The following is a 21,435-nucleotide window of genomic DNA, read 5'->3' on the forward strand; positions in this document are numbered from 1 at the left end:
AGAAAGGATAAAGGGAATCAGTAATATATGAATCTGGATTCATATTCTAGTTCTAAGCAATTATTCTGAAAATCCTGCCAGGTGGTGGAAATAAATAGGGTTTCCATCACCTGCAGGTTTTCTTTTTGGGAAAGTAAGACCAAGAGAGCTAACCAAAGCCAAGTATCATGCACCCAAATCCTAGCAAGCATAACTATAGCTACTAGTTATCTAGGTCTGTCATAAGACAATTTTTTCTCTCCCTTGCTGGAGGGGGACTCAGTTGAACAGTTTTACCTTAGCATTCAGCTTATGATAAGGAGTCTATGCAACCCTCCCTGAGACATTGTATTTCCAACCTAAATTCCAAGCTTCGTGTCAAAGCCCTAGGAAAGAAAACTGGATCTAAGGGATATATTGAGGCAGATGACAACAGAAGTTAAAAGTCACAGTGCAGGTAAGCATGGCTAATCCTGCCAATCAAGCCAAGCCCAAGGTTCCCATTTCATGGATAGGGGCCATGCTAGTATCCATGGCATAAATGAGGTCTAGAGAATTCAAGGCTACTGACAGCAGAAGAGATAGGGTGTAAGTGGATAAGAGTGGATAATTCCCATCCCTTGGCCCTCTGCTTCATGGATGCAAGTCACTTTGACACCCGTGGCAGCACCTGCCAAAGTCATCAGGACTTGGGGTTGCAAAGACAGAAGTGGGGAAAAGGATGTTCTTCCTTCTCTCCTTCATGTACCCTGAGTATCTTCTAGGAAGTAAAGGGAATCAGGGATGCCTGTTCCCCTCTTTCTAGATAAATAACTGTTAATCTTCAGTCTGTACCCCTTTCAAATGCATTCTGAACCCTTGGGACTCCTTTGAAAAACCACATACTTTTTTTTTTCCTCCTCCTTGGTCCACTTTTTACAATTAGATAATTGTGTCTCCATACTACAGGGCACTCCCTCAGATGCATCCTCCAAACTGGAAAACATTAATTTCCCAAACTTTAAACTGGTTGGCTTAGGATTAGACTCAGGGGAAGGGAACCCAAAAGCCTAACATGGTGGCCAATGGGTAATTTTTTTTTAACAGTTGGGCATTTGGCCTCCCTCTCCGCATTCAAACTGATAAATGGCCTCCGGATTTTTTAGCTGTTTGTACCTCCACCTTGTTTTATTTTGATACCTGTTTTTTAATAACCCAGATTGTTTGTTCTTGCCTTTGGGCCATCAAACTACAAGTGGTCATGCAACCAGATCCTGGAACAATGGCTCCTCCTGCTAGGGACCCTTACATACATCTCTGAGGGAGCTCTGACTGCCATTTTCATCAAAACAATGCCTCCTGTCAGCAGGAAGCTGTTAAGATCAGTCTTCATCTTTATCCTTATTCTAATGGCATTTAGATGTACTTCTTTAGAGGTGGAGGGATGAAACAGTGCAGAGAGTTCCTATTTCCCTTTTTCTCTTTTTGCCCAATAAATCCCATTATTCTCACCCTGCAGTCATCTGCAAGCCTAAATTTTTGTGCTCATGGAACAAGAACTCCATCTTTAGCTGAACTAAGGAAAAGTCCTGCAACATTAGCTGCTGACTGATTCTGATGCTGTTTGCTGAGGATTGGAGTGGCCGTAGCAACTTCTTAAAATGACAGCAATAAAGTTTGCTGCATCGACTATTTCTTTCATGAAAGATATCTCTGAAGCATGTGACACTGTTTGAGAGCATTTTACTCACTGTAGAACTTCTTTGAAAATTGGAGCCAATCTTCTCAAATTCTCCCACTGCTTTATCAAGAAAGTTATGTAATATTCTGAATATTTTGAGTCATTTTGGCAATGTTTACAGCATCTTCTCCAGTTTTCTCAATACACCAATTTATTTTCTTATCCACACGATGCAACTTCATATCTGTTCCAATTTAATCATAAGATTGAATCAATTTAATTATATATTCAGACCACACTTTGAATTCTAGTTCTTGATCTTTTCCCACTACATCTGCCATCACTTCCTCTACTGAAGTATTTTTTTTAACTTGTGTTATGTTTATTTATTTATTTATTTATTTATTTAAACTTTTAAATTCAAAGGTATATGTGCAGGTTTGTTACACAGGTAAATGTGTGCCATGGTGGTCTGCTGCACTGATCATCCTATCACCTAAATATTAAGTCCAGCTTCTATTAACTATTTTTTCTGATTATCTTTCTCCCTATACCACCTCCTTGGCAGGCCCCAGTGTATGTTGTTCCCCACCAAGTGTCCATGTGTTCTAACTGTTCAGCTCCCACTTAAAAGTAAAAACATGTGGTGTTTGGTTTTCTGTTCCTGAGTCAGTTTGCCAAGGATAACAACTTCCAGCTCTCTCCATGTGCCTGCAAAGGAAATGACCTCGTTCATTTTTATTAGCCCCTTTACATTTAAGGTTTGTATTATTAGATGTGAATTTGATTCTGTCACCATGATGCTAGCTGGTTATTTTGCAGACTTCTTTATGTGGCAGCTTCATAGTGTCACTGGTTTGTGTTCCTCACTGTGTTTTTGTGGTGGTTGGTAATGATTGCTCCTTTTCATTGTCAGCGCTTCCTTCAAAAGGTCTTGCAAGTCAGGCCTGGTGGTGACAAATTCTCTCAGCATTTGGTTGCCTGAAAAGAATCTCATTTCTCCTTTGCTTATAAAGCTTTGTTTGGCCAGATATGAAATTCTGGGTTAAAAATTATTTTATTTAAGAATGTTGAATATTGACCCCCTTAAAGGAAATTGTTTTCTTTAAGAATGTTGAATATTGAATATTTTCTTTAAGAATGTTTGATATGAGTGGCTGGCTTGCAGGGTTTCCACTGAGAGATCCACCATTAGTCTGATGGGCTTCTCTTTGCAGTTGACCTGGGCTTTCTCTCTGGTTTCTTTTGATTTCTAGCTTGGTTTAAATCTCCTGTCTCTTTCAGGTACCCCAATCAGTCATAGGTTCTGTCTTTTATATAATACCATGTTTCTTGGAGGTTTTGTTTATTACTTTTCATTTTTTTCTCTATGCTTATCTGCCTTATTTTAGAAAGATAATCTTCAAGCTCTGATATTCTTTCCTTCACTTGGTTTGTTCTACTATCGATGTTTGTGTTTGCATTATAAAGTTCTTGTGTCATGTTTTCTAGCTCCATCTTGTCAGTTATACTCCCCTCTAAACTGGATATTCTAGCTATCAGATTCAGTATTGTTTTATTATAATTCTTAACTTCTTTTCATTGAGTTACAACATGCTTTAGTTCAGCAAAATTTGTTATTACTCACCTTTTGAAGCCTACTTATGTCAATTCAGCCATCTCAGCATCACCCCAGTTCTCAGGCCTTACTGGAGAGGTGTTGCAGTTACCTGGAAGAGAAGAAGCACTCTGGCTTTTTCAGTTTTCAGCATTTTTGCACTGATTCCTGTAATCTTTGTGGGCTTATCTACCTTTGATTTCGGGGGGATTGCTGAATGAGGACCTTTGAATGGAGGTTTTTTGTGGGGCCTTGTTTTTGTTTTTGCTTTTGTTGTCATTGTTTTCTGTTTTTCTTTTTAATAGTCAGGACACTGTACTGTAGAGCTGTTGTGGTTTGTTAGGGGTCCACTCTAGATCCCAGTTGCCTCTGTTTCTCTCCTACTTGGAGGTATCACCAGTGAAAGATGCAAAACAGCAAAGATGGCAGCCAGCTCTTTTCTTTGGAAGCTTTGTCCTAGGGGGTTAATCAACTGTGGTTGGCCTGCACACTTCTCTGTAAGAGTTGGCTGAATACCCCCGTTGAGAGATCTCACACAGTCAGGAATGAGATCAGACACCCACCAAAAGAAGCAGTCTGACTGCTCTTTGGTAGAGGGTGTGCTGCATTGGGAGATGCTTCCTCATTCGGACTGCCTATATTCTGCAAAGTTGGCAGGCTGCAGCAGCTGAATAAAATCACAGAGGTGGTGGCCACCCCTCTTCTGGAAAGTTTTACCCTAGGGAAAGATCAGAGCTCTCTCTGTAGATCTTCGCCTGGAGAGGCTGAAGCCCTTGTAGGGATATATTGCCCAGTAAGAAAGAATAAATTGGAATCTCACTTAAAGAAGCAGTTTGACCCCAACCTGTCAAGGCAGCTGTGCTGCATCGTGGGGGACCCTTCCTCATCCAGACTGTCTGCATTTTCCACAACTGACAGGCTGGAATGGCTGAGTCTATCAAATGTCATAGATGGTGGCCATCCCTGGCCCCCCACCCCCCAATCCCTAGAGCTCTGTTGTAGGGATAGATTGGAGTTCTGTCTGTAGAACACTTGCTGGAGTGGCTGAACCTCCCACAGGGAGGTCCCACTTAAAGAAGTAGTCTGGACACAACCTGGTAAGGCAACTTTCCTGCATTCTGGGGGATCTTTCCTTTTCCAGAATGTTTGTAATATACACAGGTGGCAGGCTGGAATGACTGAGTGTACCAAACTGCAGAGATGGTGGCTACTTCTTCCCCTGGGAACTCATTCCTATTTCAGGCACATTCCAACCCACTGTCATTGAATAGATGGTATTTAAAGCCAGCAATATGTCAAGATTCCACACAGCTCTGTGTATCAGCATAATGCCCTGGTGGCATGGGCTCATGAAGGGAACTCCTGATTCACGGGTTGCAAAGATCCATGGGGAAGCATGGTTTCCCAGGAGAGTTGCACAATCACTCTCCACTTCCCTTGGCTGGAGCATGGATTCCTTTGGCTCCATGACACTTTTGAGTAGGCTGTCACTCCCTCACTTTACTTTATTCTCAGTAGGTCAATTGGTTTGCATACTCAGTCCCACTGTGAGAACCTAGATGTTTCAGTTGAAGGTATTGAATTCACTCTCCCCTTTTCATTCCTTTTCATGTGTGACATAAACTGCAGTTGCTTCTAATTGAACCATCTTGGATCAACCACAACCGAACTCTTGAATCCATCAGGGTCTTTCATAAGTATTGGAATCAACTTCTCCTCAAGTCTTTTTCTCTTTCTTTCTTTCTTTCTTTTTCTTTCTTTCTTACTCTTTCTTCCCTTCTNTTTCACCATGTTGACCAGGATGGTCTCAATCTCTTGACCTCGTGATCCACCCGCCTCAGCCTCCCAAAGTGCTGGGATTACAGGCGTGAGCCACAGCGCCCGGCCCAGGAGACAAGTATTCTAACAGCTCTGACCCCTTACTTGGATATTCCCATTATATGAAATAATTAATTGCCATTATTGCTTAAGTCAAAGTTAGTTAGCTATCCTGTTACTTACATTCCATGGTGATACATGACCTCACACAACTGGGAATAGATGGGTAATGGCCCTCAAAATATTAGGTATTCTGCTGGGCATGATGGCTCACATCTATAATTCCAACACTTGGGAGGCTGAGATGGGAGGATCACTTGAAACCAGGGGTTTGAGACCAGCCTAAATAGTGTAGTGAGAGTCTGGCTCTACAAAAAATAAAAGAAAATAAAAATTGGCCGAGGCAGGCAGATCACTTGAGGTCAGGAGTTCAAGACCAGCCTGGCCAACAGAGTGAAATCTTGTCTCTACAAAAATTACAAAAGTGAGCTGGGTGTGCTGGCGTGTGCCTGTGGTCCCAGCTACTTGGGAGGCTGAGGATTGCTTGTGCCGGGAAGGTGGAGGTTGCAGTAGCTGAGATTGTGCCACTGCATTCCATGCCTGGGTGACAGAGTGAGACCCCATCTCAAAAACAAAAAAGAAGTAAAATAAATTAGCCGGGCATGTTGGCACACACCTGTAGTCTTCTAGATATTTTGTTCCTTTTTCCCTACCCTGTTTTGGGTTTATTAAGTTGTGGGATTTTTTTTTAACCTCCACTCTTGGGTTATTACCTATAACTCTTAGTTTTACTGTTTTAATGGTTCTTCTAAGGTTTCAGTATATATCGTTAACTTACCATAGTCCACCTTCATAAAATATTATGTCACTTCAGTTACAAGGCGAACTTTAGAATGACAGGCTTCCATTTCCTCTTTCTTTCCCTTGTGCCATTGTCATCATGCTTTCTACATATGTCTAAATCCAACAATGCATTATTACTACTACCACTGCTACTACTATTTTGAATATTCATTTGTCTTCTAGAGACAATTGAAAAATAAAAAGAATCTTTTACTTTAGCCTATGTTTACCATTTCCAATATTCCTTTTTTTTTTTTTTTTTTTTTCTTTCTTTCTTTCTTTCTTTCTTTCTTTCTTTCTTTCTTTCTTTCTTTCTTTCTTTTAGAGATGGAGTCTCAATCTGTCTTCCAGGCTGGACCACAGTGCATGATCTCAGCTCCCTGAAACCTCCACCTCCTGGGTTCAAGTGTTTCTCTGGTCTCAGCCTCCTGAGTAGCTGGGATTACAGGCATGTGCCACCACACCCAGATTTTTTTTTATTTTTTTGGTATTTTTAGTAGAGATGGGGTTTCACCAGGTTTGCCAGGTTGTTTTCAAATTCCTGACCTCAAGTGATCCACCTGCCTCAGCCTCCCAAAGTGCTGGGATTACAGGCATGAGGCACCGTGCTTGGCCACAAACTCCTTATAATGTTGACATTTTGAACTTCTACCATTAATCACAAATGTTCTTCATGACTTCTAAAATGGTGAATCCTTTCTAGAAAAATTTTAATTTTCTTTGCCCAAATGTATCAAAGAAATTATTATCTATTCCAGCTATAGCCTTACAAAATGTAAGGTAGAAATTACACATTGATTCATGAGCTGCAGAATAGATATTGTGCCCATAGGCATAAAAAACACTAATCTCCTTGTATATCACACACTCGGGTTCTTTCAAGGAGTGGGAAGATAAGGGAGGGATAGGGAGAAAAACCTAATATAGATGACAGGGTGATGGATGCAGCAAACCACCGTGGCACATATATAAAAATGTAGCAAACCTGCATGTTCTGCACTTGTACTCCAGAACTTAAAGTATATATGTATAGATATATAAAACTTTTGACAGGTGCTCTTAAATGCAAGTTTCTAAGAACTTTGGAGATTGTAACATTGGAATAAAGAAAAAATGTACAGTAGCTATGAAGAGCTAAAATGTTCACAAACATCAAGCAAAACAGCAGTTAACTAAATAGAATGAACTAATAGAAAAGTAAAATAATTTTTTAAACTTTTGCTTGAAATATTGATGATTCCTATTTTTTCAGAGTTGAAGAAACCTATTTTGAGCTACATACAGCCTTTAACAATTCAGTAACATGTACTTCTGTGAATAAAATGTGAAAAATGAAACTAATTGTTTTACCAATGCTTTGACTGGAAGGGTGTGCTTCCCTTTAAGGAATCAAGCCTGTCTCGCAGAGCTAACAAAAGCCCCCCTGGGAAAACTTGCCTTATACCTTGTCTATATTGCCCCTTTACAGGGTTCTTAATCTGCAGTGTGTAAAGTATTTATTTTCTAAGGGGCCCAGGAATGCCATGCTCCTGGGACCTCAAAAAGAAAGGAGTTTGCTCAACTCACAGGTATTTGAGGGTATAAACCCATGGCTGGGCTGGGCTTTAGAAAGTCCTATATAAGATTCCTGGTGGAGCAAAGTGTCATCAAATTCAATTTAAAAGACCTATGTAAAAATAATTATTATTGCTGCACTTTGTGAAAATAATCAGGCCAAATATAAGATTAAAGTCTATTTTGCAAACTACTCAGTCTTATAATGATTTATATTTAATGAAAAATAGAAGTGGGAAAAGAGAAAGTATGTTTCAAATTTTAACATACACTTGTCACTAAAGTCTAGATTGATTAGCTGTTTTTAAGTTTTGTCTACATTTTAGACTAATCTTGCTTATTCCTGTAAATCAACCAGCAATCTCTGGCTACAGCTCAAAAGAAACAAAACAAAACAAAAAAAGATGGGTAATGTAAAAATCTGGATCAATATTTTAGTTCTGAGCAATTATTGTCAGATCCTGCCAGGTGATAGGAATAAATAGGATGTCCATTACCTGGAGGTTTCCTTATTGGGAAAGTAAAACCAAGGGAGCTAACCAAGCCAAGTCCTATGCTCTCAAATCTTGGCAAGCATAAGTATAGCCACAAATTGTCTGAGCGTGCCACAAAACATTCTTTTCTCTTTCTTATTGGAGGAGGACTCAATTCTGCAGCTTCACCTTAGCATTTGGCTTATAATAAGAAGTTCATGAAACTCCCCATGAGACATGGTTTTTGTTCCGATCTCAATTCCAAACTTTAACTTTGGAATTGTGCAGATGAGCATGGCTGATTCCTGCTGATTAACCCAAGTTTACTGTTTCATGGATAAAGGTCATGCTACTATCCATGGCATAAATGAGGTCTAGGGAGTTTGAAGGCTACTGACAGCAGGGCATACAGCATGTACATGGGTAAGAGTGAATATTCCCAACCCCTAGATCCCCCTGTTAACATGGTTGAAAGCTGCTTTAACACCCATGGACAAAATTCTGTCATAGTCACGGGGACTTGGGGATATAGGAAAAGAAGACAGAAAGAGAAACACTTCACTTTCTCTCAATCCCATGCCCGGGTATTAACTAGGAAGAGAAGGAAACCTGGGACATTTTGCTTCCCTCTTTTTGTGTGAGTAGCCATTCATCTTTAGTCTGTACCCCATTCAAATGCATCATGAACTCCTGGAGCTCCTTTGAATAAATACCTTTTTAAATTTATTTCTCCTCTGTCTTCTCTTCACTGATAGGTAAGTGTGTCTCTGTATTATGAGATATTCCCCTTGGATACATCCTTCAAACTGGAAAAAGTCAATTTTCCAATTCTTAAACTTTTTGCCTTAGCATTGGGCTCAGGGGAAGGGAAACCAGAAGCCTAACATACCAGCAAAAGTGTAAAAGTTATTTTACCAGTTAGGCTTTTGGCCTCTCCCTCTCTCTGTGCAAACCAGTAAGAGGCCTCAGGATTTTTGAGCTGTCCTTACCTCCAACACTTGTTTCATTTTAATACATGTTTTCTAATACATGTTTTTAATACATGTTTTGTCTCTTCTGGCCTTCAGGCCATCAAACTCCAAATGATAACACAACTGGAGCCTCAAATTATGGCTTCTTTTGTCCTAGACACTTAGATAGGCCTCAGAGGCAGATCTGACTGCTGTTTATTGAAAGCAGCACCCCCCTGTTAGCAGAAAGCAGTTAAGATTGCTCTTCATCCTTATCTTTATTCCTATTCTAATGACAGTTAGATGTACTTCTTTAGATAGAGAATGATAGTTATAGGAGGCAGATAAGAGAGGTCACTGGAGAATATCCAACCTACCCCCAAGTACTTACATGATATACTTTTGAGTAGATGATGGGACCTGCCCAGGCATTTTGTCTGTGCATGTGTGCAATGGACTGGGGACCCACCTGTGCACTGGGAGGATGGGGTGAAACCATGGGAACTTCGTGCCTTGTGCAGTGGGGAGTAGCCTGGCCTCTTCAGCTCATGTGTAATGGTCTGACATTTAGTATGTGAGGTGGGAGGCTATTGGCAAAACTTTCTTTTGCTTTGCTGAGTTTTTTTTCCCCCAATACATTCTGTTCTCCTCACTCTCTAATGAGTCTATGTGACTAATTTTTCCTGGCCATGACAAAGAACTCAAATTTAGCTGACCTAAGCAGCAAAACTCTACATCAATACCATTGAAATACAGATTGTGTCCTGTGAGATTATAAATGAAAGAGATTTGCTGGTTTTGGCAGAATCTGAATTACTTGTCCTTGTGCTCCAGCATAACCTAGCAAACATTGTCTAAACCATGTTGGCAATAATCAAGGCCACAAGTTAGTGCCACATAGCCAAAATGTCCCATTTTGAAATAGCTAATAAATGCCTGGTTGTTGTACCCAGTCAGTGACATGAGAGTCAGTGTCTTGTAATATAATAATAAGATAACAAAGTTTTCCAGGTATTCATCCCATATCCCTTGGACTGTTTTGGCCATTGAACCTTAGTTTAGTTTCTCTGTTCCCAGTATAAAGAAGCATTTTGGCTGAGTTGGCCAAAGGAAGAGGTGAGCCAGAGAAATCGATTCCAAACCTGCATTATGCAATTTTGAAAACGAGACATTGTTTGAGGTGGGGCATGTAATTTCCTTCTTTTTTTGCTAGGAGTGTTGCTAAAGTTAAAGCTAGTGCTCTTGTCCTTTCTGTTGAGAAACTTTTCCCATGACCCTTGCTCTTAGGCATGTTTTTAATGGTCAATTGTATACACATTTTTTTTCTTATATTAGACATTAAGGCTATCAGACCGTTTCTGTGATATAATAGATTTATGATATTTTATTCAGTTCTCACCTTGAAAGTGAGATACCCACCATAGTAGGCTAGATCCACTGGAGTCACAAGTTCAATATATCCAGCAGGGTTTCTTTTGTAATCTCTCTTCATAATCCTGATCTCATTGTGGAAACAGGTTTGTGTTATGGACAACAGTTGATGCAGTGGCAACAATAGAGACATAGGATGAATAGAAGTAAGGTTTTAAATTTTATTTTACCTTATTTTATTTTATTATTTAAATTTGTTGATTATACTTTAAGTTCTGGGTACAGGTGCAGAAAGTGCAGGTTTGTTAGAATAGGTATACATGTGCCATAGTGGTTTGCTACATCAATCACCCCTTCATCTACATTAGGTGTTTCTCCTAATGCTATCCCTCTCCAATCACACCACATCCTGCTCTCCCTCCCTTGGCCCCACACCCCTGAAAGGCCCCAATGTGTGATGTTCCTCTCCCTGTGTCCATGTGTTCTCATTGTTCAACACCTATTTATGAGTGAGAACATGTGGCGTTTGGTTTTCTGTTCTTGTGTCAGTTTGCTGAGAATGATGGTTTCCAGCTTCATCCATGTCCCTGCAAAGGACATGAACTCATCCTTTTTTATAGCTGCCTACCATTCCATGGTGTCTGTGTGCCACGTTCTCTTTATCCAGTCTATCATTGATGGGCATTTGGGTTGGTTCCAAGTCTTGGCTATTGTGAACAGAGCCGCAATAAACATACGTATGCATGTGCCTTCATAAAACAATGATTTATAATCCTTTGGGTGTATACCCAGTAATGGGATTGCTAAGTCAAATGGTATTTCTTGTTCTAGATCCTTGAGGAATCATTACACTGTCTTCCACAATGGTTGAACTAATTTACACTCCCACCAACAGTGTAAAAGTGTTCCTATTTCTCCACATCCTCTCCAGCATCTGTTGTCTCCAGATTTTTAAATGATCGCCATTCTAACTGGAGTGAGATGATATCCCATTGTTGTTTTGATTTGCATTTCTCCAATGACCAGTGATGATGAGCTTTTATTATATGATTGTCAGCTGCATAAATTTCTCCTTTTAAGAAGTGTCTGTTCATATCTTTCACCCACTTTTTGATGAGATTGTTTTTTCTTGTAAATTTGATTAAGTTCTTTGTGGATTCTGGATATTGCCCTTTGTCAGATGAGTAGATTGCAAAAATTTTCTCCCTTTCTTTAGGTTGCCTGTTTCCTCTGATGATAGTTTATTTTGCTGTGCAGAAGCTCTTTAGCTTAATTGGATCTCATTTGTCTATTTTGGCTTTTGTGGAGTATTTTAGTCATGAAGTTCTTGCCAATGCCTCTGTCCTGAATGGTATTGCCTAGGTTTTCTTGTAGGGTTTTCATAGTGTTAGATCTTACATTTACATCTGTAATCCAACTGGAGGTAAATTTGGTATAAGGTGTAAGGAAGGCATCCAGTTTCAGCTTTCTGCATATGGCTAGCCAGTTTTTCCAACACCATTTATTAAATAGAGAATTCTTTCCCCATTGTTTCTTTTTGTCAGGTTTGTCAAAGATTACATGGTTGTAGATGTGTGGCATGATTCCTGATGCCCCTGTTTTGTTCTGTTGGTCTATATCCCTGTTTTGGTTCCAGTATCATGCTGTTTTGATTACTGTAGCCATGTAGTATAGTTTGTGTGATACCTCCAGATTTATTCTTTTCCTTAGAATTGTGTTGGCTATGCAGGCTCTTTTTTGGTTCCTTAAAGAGCTTAACGTGGTTTTTTGCAATTCTGTGAAGAAAGTCAATGGTAGCTTGATGGAGATAGCATTAAATCTATAAATTACTTTGGACAGTATGGCCATTTTCATGATATTGATTTTTCCTAACCATAAGTATGGAATGTTTTCCATCTGTTTGTGTTCTCTCTTATTTTCTTGAGCTTGAGTTTGTAGTTCTACTTGAAAAGGTCCTTCACATCCCTTGTTATTTGTATTCCTAGGTATTTTATTCCCTTTGTAGTAATTGTGAATGGGAATTCACTCATAATTTTGATCTCTGTTTGTCTGTTATTGGTGTATAGGAATGTTTGTGATTTTTGTACATTGATTTTGTATCCTGAGACTTTGCTGAAGTTGCTTAACAGCTTAAGGAGATTTTGGGCTGAGAAGACAGAGGCTTCTAAATATACAATTATGCCATCTGCAAATAGAGACAATTTGATTTCCATCTTTCCTAAATGAATACCTATTATTTCTTTCTTATCCCTGATTTTCCTGACCAGAACTTCCAATACTATGTTAAATAGGAGTGATGAGAGAGGGCATACTTGTCTAGTGACAGTTTTCAAAGGGAATGCTTCTAGTTTTTGCCTGTTCAGCATGATATTGGCTGTGGACTTGTCATAAACAGCTTTTATTATTTTGAGATACAGTTCATCAATGCCTAGTTTATTGAGAGTTTTTAGCATAAAGGGCTGGTGAATTTTGTTGAAGACCTTCTCTGCATCTATTGAGATAATCATGTGGTTTTTGTCTTTGGTTCTGTGTATGTGATGGATTACATTTTTAGATTTGCGTATCTTGAACCAGACTTGCATGGCAGGGATGAAACCTACTTGATCATGACAAATAAGCTTTTTGATGTTCTCTTGAATTCAGTGTGTCAGTATTTTATTGAGGATTTTTGCATCATTGTTCATCAGAGATGTCAGCCTGAAATTTTCTTTTTTAGTTGCGTCTCTTCCAGGTTTTGGTATTAGGATAATGTTGGTATCATAAAATGAGATAGGGAGGATTCCCTCTTTTTCTATTGTTTCGAATTGTTTCAGAAGCAATGATCCCAGCTCTGCTTTGTACCTCTGGTAGAATTTGGCTGTAAATCCATCTGGTCCTGGAATTTTTTTTAGTTGGAAGGCTATTAATTGCTGCCTAAATTTCAGACCTGTTATTCGTCTATTCAGGGATTTACCTTCTTCCTGGTTTATTCTTGGTAGGGTGTAAGTGTCCAGGAATTTATCCATTTCTTCTAGATTTACTTGTTTATTTGCATAGAAGTGCTTTTAATTGTCTCTGATGGTAGTTTGTATTTCTATGGGATCAGTAGTGATATCCCCTTTTTCATTTTTTATTAAATCTATTTGATTATTCTCTCTTCTTTTTTCTTAGCCTATCTATTTTGTTAATCTTTTCAAAAAACCAGCTCCTGGATTTGTTGATTTTTTGAAGGGTTTCTTGTGTTTCTATCTCATTCAGTTCTGCTCTGATCTTAATTATTTCTCTTTTTTTAATTAATTAATTTATTTATTTATTTTGCTAGCTTTTAAAATTGTTTCATCTTTCTTCTCCAGTCCTTTTAATCATGACACTAGGGTGTCAATTTTAGAACTTTTCTCCCTTCTCTTATGGGAATTTAGTGCTATAAATTTTCCAATAGACACTGTTTTAAATGTGTCCCAGAGATTCTGGTACATTGTGTCTTTGTTCTCATTGATTTCGAAGAACATCTTTATTTCTGCCTTCATTTTATTATTTATCTAGTAGCCATTCAGCAGCAGGTTGTTCAGTTTCCATGTAGTTGTGCGGTTTTGAGTGAATTTCTTAATCCTGAGTTCAAATTTGATTGCACTGTGGTCTGAGAGACTGTTTGTTATAATTTCCATTCTTCTGCATTTGCTGAGGAGTGTTTTACTTCCAACTATGTGGTCAGTTTTATAATAAGTGCAATGTGGTGCTGAGAATAATGTGTATTCTGTGCATATGGGATGGAGGGTTCTGTACATGTCTATTAGGTCTGCTTGGTCCAGATATGAGTTCAAGTCCTGGATATCCTTACCAATTTTCTGTCTAATTGATCTGTCTAATATTGACAGTAGGGTGTTAGAGTTTTCAGCTATTAATCTGTAGGAGTCTAAGTCTCTTTGTAGGTTATTAAGAACTTGCTTTATATATCTGAGTGTTCCTGTATTGGGTGAATATATATTTAGGATAGTTAGTTCTTCTTGTTGCATTGATCCCTTCACCATTATGTAATGCATTTCTTCATATCTTTTGATCTTTGTTGGTTTGAAGTCTGTTTCATCAGAAACTAGGATTGTAACCCTTGCTTTTTTTCTGCTCTCCATTTGCTTGATAAATCTTCCTCCATCCCTTTGTTTTGAGTCTTTGTGTGTCTTTGCACTTGAGTTGGTTTTCTGAATATAGCACACAGATGGGTCTTGACTTTTTATCCAATTTGCCAGTCTATGTCTTCTGATTGGGGTATTTAGTCCATTTACATTTAAGGTTAATATTGTTATGTGTGAATTTGATTATTCCATTTTGATGCTAGCTGGCTGTCTTGCCCGTTAGTTGACACAGTTTCTTCGTTGCATCAATGGTCTTTGCCATTTGTTATGTTTTTGGAGTGGCTGGTACTGGTTGTTTCTTTCCATGTTTAGTGCTTCCTTCAGGAGCTCTTATAAGGCAGGTACGTGGTGATGAGCTCTCTCAGCAATTGCTTGTCCATAAGGATTTTTATTTCTCCTTCACGTATGTATCTTAGTTTGGTTGGATATGAAATTCTGGGTTGAAAGTTTGTTCTTGAAGGATGTTAAACTTTGTCACCCGCTCTCTTCTGTCTTGTAGGGTTTCTGCAGAGAGAACCACTGTGAGTCTGATGGGCTTTCCTTTGTTGGTAACCCAACCTTTCTTTCTGGCTGCTTTTAGCATTTTTTCCTTCATTTAAACCCTGGTGAATCTGACAATTATGTGGCTTGAGTTGCTCTTCTTGAGAAGTATCTTTATGGCATTCTTGGTATTTCCTGAATTTGAATATTGGCTTGCATTACTAGGTTGGGGACGTTCTCCTTGTAATATCTTGAAGAATGTTTCCCAACTTGGTTTCATTTTCTCTGTCACTTTCAGGTAGACTGATCATATGTAGATTTCATCTTTTCACATAATCCCATATTTCTTGGAGGTTTTGCTCATTTCTTTTCACTCTTTTTTCTCTAATCTTACCTTCTTGCTTTAGTTCATTGAGTTGATGTTCAATCTCTGATATCCTTTCTTCCAGTTGATCAGTTTAGCTGTTGAAACTTGTGTATGCTTCATGAGATTCTCCTGCTGTGTTTTTTAGTTCCATTAAGCCATTTATGTTCTCTGAGCTGGTTATACTAGATAGCATTTTGTCTAACCCTTTTTCAAGTTATTAGTTTCTTTGTATTGGGTTAGAACATGCTCCTTTAGTTCAGAGAAGTTTGTTATTACCCACCTTTTGAAGCCTGTTTCTGTCAATTCATCAAACTCGTTCTCCATCCAGTATTATTCCCTTGCTGGTGAGGAGTTGTAATCCCTTGGAGAAGAGGTGTTCTTGTTTTCGGCGATTTCAGCCTTTTTGTACTGGTTTCTTCTCATCTTCATGAACTTATCTACCTTTGGTCTTTGAAGTTGGTGACTTTTGGATGGGGTCTCTGAGTGGACACCCTTTTTGTTGATGTTGATGATATTTCTTTCTGTTCACTAGTTTTCCTTCTAAGAGTCAGGCACTTCTGCTGCAGATCTGCTGGAGTTTGCTGGAGGTCCACTCCAGACCTGCTTGCTTGGGAATCACCCACAGGGGCTTCAGAACAGCAAAAAGATTGCTGCCTGTTTCTTCCTCTGGTAGCTTTGTCTCAGAAGAGTACCCAACAGATGTTAACCAGATCTCACCTGTATGAGATGTCTCCCAGTCAGGATACACAAGGGCCAGGGAGCCACTTGAGGAGGCAGTCTGTCCCTTATCAGAGCTCAAGTACTGTGCTGGAAATCTGTTGCTCCCTTCAGAGCTGCCAGTCAGGGATGTTTATGTCTGCTGAGGGGGAAACCACAATCACCATTTTTTATAGGTGCCCCATCCCAGGAAGTTGGAGGCATTATTTGTAAGTTCATGATGGGCTTGCTGTCTTTTTTCAGAGATGCACTGCCCAGCAGAAAGGCAGTTTAATTTACAGTATGCCTGAAGAGGCCTTGCTGAGCTGCTGTGGACCCCACCCAGTTGCTGTGTAAACTTCTTGGCATCTTTGTTTACACAGGGAAGTTAATATCACCTACCTCAGCAATGGCAGACGTCTCTCCCTCTACTGAGCTCAAATGTCCCAGGTCGAGTTCAGACTGCTGTTCTGGCTGCAAGAATTTCTAGCTCATGGATCTTAGCTTGCTCGTCGTCTTTCTGGGGGTGAGACCTGTCAAGCCAGATTACTTAGCTCCATGGCTTCAGCCCACTTTTTCAGGGAAATGAGCAGTTGTCTCTCGCTGGCATTCCAGGAGCCACTGGGGTATGAGAGAAAAAAAAAACTACTAAAACGGCTACCCAGTTTTGTGCTGAAAACCTGGGTTGCCGGTGCTGTAGGAACTGGAGGGAATCTCCTGGTATGCAGGTTGTGAAGACAATGGGAAAAGCACAGTATCTGAGCCAGAGTGTCAGAGTGTCACGAAACACCCCTAATGGCTTCTCTTGGCTAGAAGCAGGAGTTCTCCAGCCCCCTCTGCTTCCCAGATGAGGCGACGGTCCACCCTGCTTTGGATTGCCCTCCTTGGGCTGCACCCACTATCTCATCATTCTCAATGAGATGAACCGTGTATCTCATTTGGAAATGCAGAGATCACTTGCCTTTTGGATCACTCTCACTGGAAACTGTGAACTGAAGCTGTTCCTATTTGGCCATCTTGGAGGAAGTCTGGAAATTTAACTACTAAGAGGATATTACACAAGAAAAGGCAAGCACCCTCTTTTGCATAAAACATCAATTGCCAGTATCTCTTGGACAATAATTGTAATGACTATTATGCTATAAACAAAGGTGATCTTTTGTATACACGCCTGATTCTGTGTCTGTTTACACAGTCCACAAGAGTTGTCAATTGATTCTCATCCTGGATCAAATATCAGTGTTTAGTAAACTGAAAATGAAGATTCTTCCTAGAAGTTACAGTCCACTCTGGAGATTTTGCCTTTTTAAGATAAGATCTGTGATTCCATGGGTCTATATTCACTAATTTCATGGCACATGGATTAGTCAATGGCATCTGGTATGGGCCCTTCCATTGTGGTTGAAGGGAGTTTTTATTAAATGTTTCTTCTAACAGACAAGGTCTCCAGACTACAGATTATGACCAGGTACCCTGTCTTTAGGTAGTCGACTGTGAAAGGAATTTACAAATTCAAATAAGTCAAATTCTGGCTTAAAAAAAAAAAGATAATGAATGACTCCCTTACAATATTGCAATATACCTCCCTTTAAAAAAGTTGGGTTGGTTATTTTGCTTCCCATACACATGGGCCTTCCCATTATAATTTTATATGGGGATAGCTGATGTTTTCCAAAAGGGGTGGATTTGAATGTAAGCAGCACGAGGGAGAGTGCTTTGGGCCACAGGAGGTGAAATGCCTCTATTAAGTTAGCCAATTGTGTTTTAATTATTCCATTGGTACTTTTTTTTTCCATTTATTTATTTTATTGCATTTTAGGTTTTGGGGTACATGTGAAGAACATGCAAAATTGTTGCATAGGAACACACGTGGCAGTGTGATTTGCTGCCTTCCTCCCCATCACCTACATCTGGCATTTCTCCCCTTGCTATCTCTCCCCAGCTTCCCACCCCCCACCGTCCCTCCCCTATTTCCCCCCAACTGACCCCAGTGTGTAGTGTTCCCCTCCCTGTGTCCATGTGTTCTCATTGTTCAACACCCGCCTATGAGTGAGAACATGTGGTGTTTGATCTTCTGCTCTTCTGTCAGTTTGCTGAGAATGATGGTTTCCAGGTTCATCCATGTCCGTACAAAGGACACAAACTCATCGTTTTTGATGGCTGCATAATATTCCATGGTGTATATGTGCCACATTTCCCCTATCCAGTCTATCGTCGATGGGCATTTGGGTTGGTTCCCGGTCTTTGCTATTGTAAACAGTGCTGCAATGAACATTTGTGTGCACGTGTCCTTATAGTAGAGCGATTTGTAATCCTTTGGATATAAACTAACAAGCCCATTCAAAAGTGGGCAAAGGATATGAACAGACACTTTACAAAAGAAGACATACGTGAGGCCAACAAACATATGAAAAAATGCTCATCATCACCGGTCATCAGAGAAATGCAGATCAAAACTATATTGAGATACCATCTCACGCCAGTTAGAATGACGATCATTAAAAAATCTGGAGACAACAGATGCTGGAGAGGATGTGGAGAAATAGGAACACTTTTACACTGTTGGTGGGAGTGTAAATTAGTTCAACCATTGTGGAAGACAGTGTGGCAATTCCTCAAGGACGTAGAAACAGAAATTTCATTTGACCCAGCAATCCCATTCCTGGGTATATATCCATTGGTACTTTACACCAGTCCTGAGGACTGAGATAATAGGTAAAATGAATACATTAAAAATATAGACCAAGTTTTACAAATATTTTTAATAACTCTGCCAGTAAAACTTCACAGTAACACTGTGAAGTTCACAGAGGACTCCCCATAATGGAATAACTTTTTTCTAATATAATTTTTCTAACTGCCATTGCTGTTACTTGCCTGCAGGGAAAAGCTTCAACCCAATGGGAAAACATGAAGACCATCACGAAAACATATCTGTAAACTTGAGATAATGGCAGCTGAATAAAATCAAGATGCCATACCTCAAAAGGTCAGCTGGAAGAGGAAAATAACCCTGTTCCCTATATAGGAAATTCCACGGATTATATTTGGAACAAATAAGACATTGGGAATAAACATTTTATGCTATCATAAAGGATCGTTTTCAGTAATATTGTTTACAACAAGATATCATTTTATATGAATTCCAATGGGTTAGATTATGAACATATTTTGTAAGAGGCACTTGACATCCCATTGAAATAATGAGCTTATTATTAGATCTACACCATATTTGAGTTTCAGGAGATAGGTATCCTTCTGTTTCCAAGTAGATATCTCTTTAGTTGGGGCAATGTTTTGAGTTTCTTTTAATGTGTTCTTAAGTGCTTTGGATCTTATGGCCATTTCCCAGATTTAGGCTGGTGGCTCTACTGCTGCTCTTTAAACTCTAGAATCAGTAAATTTGTTACCTCAGCTTTCAGTGATGTTCAATGTAGAGTGACCTGGGATTTTTACATCTGCCAAAAGTCCTGGGTTTAGAATATTTCCTAACAACTCTGATACTTGTTTCCTGTTTTTTTTTTTAATGGGTTTTCTTTAGGTTAAATATTCTCTCTTCTTCCATAGCATCTTAATGTTATGAGCAACCCCAAATGAATAATGGCAATCAGTTCACAGTCTTGTCTTTTACCAACTGACAAGCTCAGATAAGGGCAACCAATTTGGTCACTTGAGTTGATCTTGCTTAGGGAAAATGAGTGGCTTCAATTACCTCTAGTAAGAAAACCACAGGATATCTTGCTCTAAAACTTCCATGCTCCCCTCTTAAATGCGACCCATTTATATATAAATCTATCACAGCATTATGCAGTGGCATCTCTTGTGGGTCTGTCTTCAAGGTGAGAAGTTGGGCAGTCATAAGAACACAGTCATGAGAGGTTTTGTCAAAAGGGCCCAGGAAGAGAGTGTCCAGATTAAGATTATTACAGAAGGAAATTTTAATATTTGGGGATGATAAAAGTGAAACTTCATAAGAGGCCAGCTAGTTGGCAGACTGGTTTTGAATATGATAAAAGTTTAGAAGGGTTTTCTTTAATTGTTTTGCAGTTGATTTTTTCTCTGGAGACCACATGGATGGAGTCAAGTTGTTCATTTGTATAGGTATACAACCATACAGAGGTTGAGCCATAAGAGAGAAATTCGGAATACAATTCCGGCAGTAGCCAGCCAGTTCCAAATATCCTCTAAGTTGTTTTTTAGTAATAGGCATTGGAAAAGATTAAATTCCTATCACTCTATCAGGATTAACATTAAGTCTTTTGACTGAGGTAATATGCCCCAAATACTTAACTTGGAGCAGGTATAGATGAAGTCCGTCTTTAGACACTTTGTGTCCCTTTGTGGCTGAGTAAACCTAGATATCTTCCTGAAAAGTAGATATGTGTCTGAAAAAGTGAAAAGGTCTTCCACATATTGGATGAATGTTGCACCTTGAGAAAAATTAAATCCTCTAAATCAGTCTTTAATATTTGGAAAAAAATAAGTGGTACTTTCTGCATAGCCTTGTGGTGTTACGGTACACATATATGGACATTCTTTCCAGGTAAAGGCAAGTAAATATTGGTTCTCTGAATCTACAGGAATACTAAAGAAGGCAATGCAGAGATCCATAACTGAGAAATACTGGCCAGTAGTCAGTATAGCTAATAGGTTACGTGGGTTGGGGACTACTGGGTGTCTGGATATTATGATATTTTTTATTGCCCTCAATTCCTGTACAAATCTTCCTTCTCTCCCGCTTGTTTTATTTTTTGCTTTACAGAGAATATAGGGCTTTTCAGGGACACGTACAAAGAATAATGAGCCCCTTTTTGAGATAATATAGTATAATGGGGCAATTCCAACTATGACTTTCAGTCATAGGGGTATTGTTTACAGTTGGATAGTGGTTTCTTTCAGTGCATCTCAACCTTTACTAGGGTGCCTGAGAATATTTTATTTATGTCTATATTTGACTAGGACTTAGTTAGATTTTATACCCTTAAGTAAATACTTTGCTTCTGGAGTTAATAGAAAGATTGGGGGGGCTAAAAAATGTTTACCATTCCCAGCCCTTATTCCAATGTTACCATTTTCCAAGTTTACCATTCCCAGCCCTAATTCCAGAACATTATTCCAATGTTCTCTCTTCTGTAATATTTCATTTTTGTCACTATTTTATATTTCCAGCCAGAAGAAAATGTTTAAAAATCATTAGTACTAAATCCTGGTAGATTGTCAGAACGTTTTTTAATTTGGCATTTTTGGTCTTCTGTCTCCAATTCTTAAAACTAAGTTTACCTTTGGATGAAAAAGATATATGGGAATTATGGCTGTTGAGGAGATCATAGCCCAGAAGGTTAATGAAGGCACCACAGTATATTAGAAACACGTGGGACTAACTAAGGGTGTCACATTTAGAGCCCTCAAGGGGAAAGCTCAATCCAACAAAATTATAAGTTATAGATATGGATTTTAAAACATGAGATAGTTTGATTAGATACACCAACCATGTTAACCCTTTTATTTCACTGAGGAATGGAGTTTCTAAATAAGTTT

General features: G+C 39.1%; 1 long non-coding RNA gene across 1 annotated transcript; it reads right to left on the bottom strand.

The window, feature by feature from the left end:
- Window positions 1–2,231: 2,231 nt before the first annotated feature.
- Window positions 2,232–20,235, bottom strand: LOC119469686. Its single transcript, XR_005198521.1, has 3 exons — window positions 20,225–20,235; window positions 16,793–16,795; window positions 2,232–2,338 (listed from the first exon to the last, which is right to left on the bottom strand). It is a non-coding gene; the product is annotated as an uncharacterized LOC119469686 (long non-coding RNA).
- Window positions 20,236–21,435: the final 1,200 nt, after the last annotated feature.

Source organism: Cebus imitator, unplaced genomic scaffold (genome assembly GCF_001604975.1).
Source record: "Cebus imitator isolate Cc_AM_T3 unplaced genomic scaffold, Cebus_imitator-1.0 Scaffold769, whole genome shotgun sequence".
Taxonomy (NCBI): domain Eukaryota; kingdom Metazoa; phylum Chordata; class Mammalia; order Primates; family Cebidae; genus Cebus; species Cebus imitator.